Here is a 6,365-nt window from a genome sequence, read left to right as displayed (position 1 = left end):
GACACACAGAGAAAATAAAAAAGAACCAAATAGATATCAACAATGAACCATTCCACTCCTAAAATGCCAACAACAACATGGAGATATTGAGGATATAGGCACAGACAAAAGAACTTGTTGTGGACAACCAACACACAACATTTTAGAAGACAAGTGTAGTTGGGTTTGTATTCATGAAAAACAATCTTGTACGGTCCAATTTATTTATAGATGATCCAATTTATTCTTTGAGTGATGGTATTTGAGTACTAATTTTTTTAAATTGTCACGATGGCCCAATTTATTCTTAGAGTGATGGCCTTTTAATCATCACGATGGTCTTTTAATCATCACGATGGTCTAATTTATACTTAGAGTGATGGCCTTTTAATCATCTCACGATGGCCCAATTTATACTTAGAGTGATGGCCATGTTGATGTACAAAAATGAATAAAATGAAAGAAATTTAAAAGGCTTCTCACCACCACAAAACAATTTAGGAAATAATTAAAATTTAAAAAATTTAAAATGCTTCTCACCACAAAATTTGAAATGCTTCTCACCACATAAATTTATTCTTTGAAGAGGATAGGGAGAGAGAGTGATGGATCAAGTGAAGAGGAAGAGACAGAGAGGGAGAGAGATACATAGAGAGAGAGATGCGGAGAGGGAGATACGGCGAGAGAGAGAGAGAGAGAGAGAGAGAGAGAGAGAGAGAGAGAAAAGATCAGTTTTACATATTAAAATTTTAGTGGGTTCATGGTCCTTTACTTTTGTTGTCTGCCCTCAGCACTTTGCAAGCAACAAACCCTTCACTTGCTGAACACTAGCATTCCATCTCCTCACAAACCCTAGCATTCCATCTCTCCATCTCTTCACTGCAGACTAGGGAAGTTCGAGCTCTTCATACCACCGAGAAAATGCAGGTGAGTTGAGTTTTTGAATATGCAGTTTGTTTTCCTATTCGCCTTCTGGTTCGCCCACATTTGCTATGCTCTTCGATGATTTTGTTAGAACTGTTGTGTTTGATTTCTATTGCCCACGTTTGTTTGCCATGGTTTTGCTATGTAAATTTTCTCATGCACAACCCACGCTGGTGCAGCCCTTATGCTTGCTTTGGTTCGCTTCATGTTTGATTGCTTGGATATTATGGTGTCCTGCGTAGCCCGCACCGAACGGGGCTACGTGCCATGGCTATGACTATGGCTATGGCTATGGCTATGGCTATGGCTATGGCTCCTTTAATTTTTGTATGTTCTCCTTTAGTTGTTGCTACTCTAATTGTGCATGTTTAAGATCCATTTTCAATGTCTAGTTCTCAATGCTTAATGTGCTTTCTGCTCTAGCAATTTCAATGGATGAAGAGGCAAGTTCTACCAATCTACCTTTCCTTAGCATTGTGTCTATGGCCAGCTTGACTTGCTGATTATACGCTATGGATATTGTGATAAGCAAAAAAATTATGTTTTCTGTTTGTTGTTTCCCGTACCGGTGCGGCTTGTATGCATGTGGCTATTTCCACTATTAGCCTTGCCCATTGTTTGCCTTGGATATGGTTAGCTTGCGTAGCCTGTGCCGAAACGGGCTATAGGCCATGGCCATGGCTATTGTTTGGCCATTGTTGTTTGTGCATGGCCTATAGCCCGTGCCGGCATGGGTTGCGTTGGGGCTAACAATGGCCAAACAACAATGGTCAAGGAAAACAACAAAGTTGTGCCGCCTTTGACTAGTGTGTGGGATAGCTTCATCTCCCCTCATGTGAGATACTTCTAAATCTTGGATTGGGATGAGACTAGTGTGTGGGATACCTTCATCTCCCCTCAAAGGATTAGATAGACAAACATCCCATTATGTGGAATGATTTCATTAGAGATGATTGTAGATGTCCATTGGGTGCCTCTGGTTGCTAGAGGAGAGATGCTCACCAAAAAACCATGCATTGAAAGAATTCTCACACTATTACAGGCGGGTTGATTTTTGATGTTTTTTCTAACGGTTTTGAATATATAAAAAATCCCTAAAAGCATCGATATGCACGTCAAAAAAAGCGTTGATGTAATACCATCAATATGTACATCGATATACACATTGAAATTATAACCATCGTTGAAATAAAGGTTGAAGATTAATGTTAATTTTTTACCACTATTTCGACGTTGACAAATGACGCGTTTTTCGATGAGTTTTTTGACGCTTTTTTCGACGGTTATATCGAAGGATGCAGGTTTTATTTTTATTTTAAAAATAATGGTACATAGATGATGGGTGAAAAATGTAGAGGTTTACCATATTCACCACATTCGTCCAATGCACGTTGTGGCCCTCTCGCTCAAGTTGCTCGAGGAGGACATATGTCTCATGCAATAGGGCTTACCTTTCCTTTGCATCACTCGTAGCACGACCAACCACTCGGCGTTGGAAGCATGAAGCACGAGCACTTATTAAAAAAAATGTAATGCCCATTATGCTTTAAAAAAGTGAGTGATATGTGTATTAACACTTACAAAGTAGGTGTGGAAAGCATCCCATCCACCGCTTCCAAGATGGGAGCTTCCTATTTCCTCCATTCACTTCACTGTGGCCTACTTTTGCTGCTTATAACTTTGGGGATTTGCATGGTGCTTTCTACACTCCTCCTCCTAAATCTCTTATGAGAGATTCCAAGGCTTTTGTTCCCCTGACTTTTCCTTGCGTGTAATGTTGTTGTGCTGCCAGTGCTTTATCATGTTCACCATGTGATCTTTTATCCATCTAGGATGGACCTCTTCATTATGTGGTGCTTGTACAAACTCACTTTTGATTTGATTCACGACTCGTTCCTTCTTGGCCTTATCAAGTTTATGCCGCCAGGTAGTCATGTAGTCATGAGCAAAGGCTACATAGCATAACTTGTGGATTCAAGACTTCATCTGGCACCATCTAAGACCACATTTCCATCCACACTTTGATATCGAGAACGAGCCGTATTGGGGGTAGAGGGATTTGTGTTGAAGCGGCAGGATGAGCGTGAGCATAGTGTCCCCTCAAAACTGGCAATGGGTGGGCACTCACGACACTGAGGGGAAGAAGCGTTCGTGGAGTCACCACCACGGCAACAATCTGTTGAACAATCTCATCTACTATGATTGGAAGTAGTCGAGCGAGCCGTGGGCGGGGTTTGTGTGATGTGCTGTGGAGTGTCTAAGGGCGTGGCCTGTGTAGTGGTGGGTTATGATGGCTATGGAGAAAACACCTCCCCTAAAGTAGGCTTGTGCCATAGCCCTTTGCTCGAGGCTCATTTGCGACATGGAATGGTAAAATTGGCTCAGGGACATTGCCTGTGGTGTAAGCAAGGTGGAGAGATTGGGGCTATATGATGCGGGTGTCTCTTTGGGTGTACGATCCATGTTCTACACAAACAAAACAAACCATATTAGATACTTCTTAAGCTCTATGAATCAAAAGCATTAAGCTCTATGCATAAGGGCTTATGCATAACTGAAGAATGCTTAAAGCTTAAACAAAAAACACAACACGTGATATTAGAACATTGTTGAGACCTTCTACAATACTGCTTAGACAAGCAGGATGGACAATGTCTCTTTCGGCGGATGATAGCTTCTGAGGAATTTTCACATGCTCCCTACTAGCCAAAGGCAAATTCTTTTTTACAAGAGAAGGATAGTGAGAAGATTGAGGGTCCCCCTCCACTATAACCACCTAGTTGACCACTCCTAACTTGACTTAAACATCATTCTAGATGGCCTACAATAATGCCCCATATCTCTTTGCATAAGCCTAAATCCTAAACCCAGCATGAGGTTGCAATAAACATGAGGTTGCAATAAACATGAGGTTGCATGAATAAGAGAGCTTATCTCAACAGTGTCAAGACGAAGGAGAGAAAAACAACACAAGAATTCTCTAACAAATTAATGCTTAAATCTTAAACAAAAAAGGCAACATGTGATATTAGAACATTGTTGAGACCCCTTACAATACTGCTTAGACAAGCAAGGTGGACAGTGTCCCTTTTAGATGATAGCTTTCGAGGACTTTCCATATGCTCCCTACTATTAAAGCCAAAGGAAAATTCTCTTTTACAAGAGAAGGATAGTGAGAAGGCCGAGGGTTCCCCCTTTACTATAACCACCTACTCGTGGATAACCACTCCTAACTTGACTTAAACAACATTTACAATAATGCCCCATATCTCTATGTATAAGCCTAAACCCTAAACCTAGTATGAGATTGCAATAAACATGAGGTTGCATGAATAAGAGAGCTTACCTCGACAATGTCAAGCCAGAGAGGACAACAATCCAAGACCTACAAAACATAACATGAGAAAAAGTGATTAGTTACACATTTATGCATAAACCCCAACCCTATGCCTATGCATAAACGCATAAGGGCTTATGCATAAGGCTATTGCATAAGCCTATGCATAAGGGGTTATGCATAAGGCTATTGCATAAGGGGTTATGCATAAGGCTATTGTATAATCCTATGCATAAGGGCTTTATAAGTCTATTGAATAAGGGCTTATTCATAAACCCTAAACCCTAAGGCTATGCATAAGGGCTTATGCATAAGCCTATTGCATAACCCTAAACTCTTAAGCCTATGCATAAACCCTAAACCCTAAGCCTAATGCATAAGGGCTGATCCATAAGCCTATGCATAAGGTTTATGCGTAATCCTATTGCATCAGCCTAAACCCTAAGCGTATTGCATAAACCCTAAACCCTAAGGCTGTGCATAAACCCTAAACCCTAAGCCTAATGCATAAGGGCTTATCCATAAGCCTATGCATAAGCCTATTGCATAAGGGCTTATGCATAAGCCTATTGCATAAGCCCGAACCCTAGCCTATTGCATAAGCCCGAACCCTAAGCCTATTGCATAAGGACTTATGCATAAACCTATTGCATATATGCATAAGGGCTTATGCAATAAACCCTAAACCCTAAGCCTAATGCATAAGGGCTTATCCATAATCCTATGCATAAGCTTATTGTATAAGGGCTCATGCATAAGCCTAAACCCTAAGCCTATCGCATAAACCCTAAACCCTAAGTCTATACATAAACCTTAAACCATAAGCCTAATGCATAAGGGCTTATCCATAAGTCTATGCATAAGTCTTATGCATAAGCCTATTGCTGCATAAGCCTATTGCATAAGGGTTTATGCATAAAGGCTAGGCATAAGGGCTTGTGCATAAGCCTATTGCATAAGTATAAACCCTAATCCTATTGCATAAAGGCTAGGCATAAGGGTTTATGCATAAAGGCTAGGCATAAGGGCTTATGCATAAGCCTATTGCATAAGTATAAACTCTAATCCTATTGCATAAGGACTTATGCATAAACCTATTGCATAAGGGCTTTTGCATAAGGGCTTATGCAAGAAGCCTATGCAAGCTCTATGCATAAGCTTGCAATAAGCCTATGTATAGAGCTTATGTATAGAGCTTGTGAGAAGCCTAAGCAAGCTCTATGCATAAGCTTCATGCAAGCTTGCAAAAAGCCTATGCATAGAGCTTACAAGAAGCCTATGCAAGCTCTATGCATGAGCTTCTTGCATAAACTCTATACAAGGAAATAATCCTACACAATATGCTTTATCTACCCACCTTCCCATCTCGGGGCCTGTTGTATAAGTAAAAAAAGGAAAAAAATAACAAAAGCAACAAGGGTTTATGGTCCATACCTGGAAGTGAAAAGATTGTGTAAAGATAGGAATTGGGCAAACCTACAAATACACACAACATAAGCAAAGCATCAAGAAAATCATACCATTAATAGAGCTTGGGAAGGCAAAGGAAACAAGCAATCTCTTTGCATAAACTTGAAGCTCTATGCATAAGCTTTAATCTTTTTGCCTAAGCTTAAGCCTTATGCATAGAGATTGAGAATAATGCTTAAGCTTATGCATAAGCTTTAACCAACCTTTGATTTTCTCCTGCATCAATACTGCTTCCACTGCAATGTGAGATGCATCAACAAAAATATTAAAGTCCAGATTCCAATCAAGAGGCTGCAAAATTGGTGCCACTACTAACATCTTTTTCAGTAGCGCCTGAATGATTTTTCTTATTCTTCCCCCCATACAAAAGCCACCTTCTTCTTTGTTAATCTTGTTAAAGGTTGACAAACATGGGAGAGGTATCTCAAAAACCTGTAATGCCACTTGACTTGTCCAATGAATCTTCCCAGCTGCTTCACATTCTTTGGTGGTACAACATCTTGTATTGCTTGAACTTTCCTTGAATCAATCTCCATTCCATCCTTTGAAATAACATATCCTAGCAAAACTCCTCTACTTATTGCAAATGCACACTTGCATGGATTCAATGCCAATCTTGACATTCTCCACTTCTCAAAGCACATCTTGAGATGGT

The 6,365-nt window shown here is 40.2% G+C and overlaps 1 long non-coding RNA gene across 1 annotated transcript; it reads left to right on the top strand.

The window, feature by feature from the left end:
- The first annotated feature begins 588 nt into the window (after positions 1 to 588).
- On the top strand, positions 589 to 4,312 carry LOC147629546 (uncharacterized). The gene is made up of 2 exons (XR_015267973.1): positions 589 to 906; positions 1,083 to 4,312. It is a non-coding gene; the product is annotated as an uncharacterized LOC147629546 (long non-coding RNA).
- Positions 4,313 to 6,365: the final 2,053 nt, after the last annotated feature.

Source organism: Cibotium barometz, chromosome 18 (assembly GCF_041138505.1).
Source record: "Cibotium barometz isolate CiBa-2024 chromosome 18, ASM4113850v1, whole genome shotgun sequence".
NCBI classification, from domain to species: Eukaryota; Viridiplantae; Streptophyta; class Polypodiopsida; order Cyatheales; family Cibotiaceae; genus Cibotium; species Cibotium barometz.
Note: the sequence above shows the minus strand (reverse complement) of the source record. Positions and strands in the feature narration are given on the sequence as shown.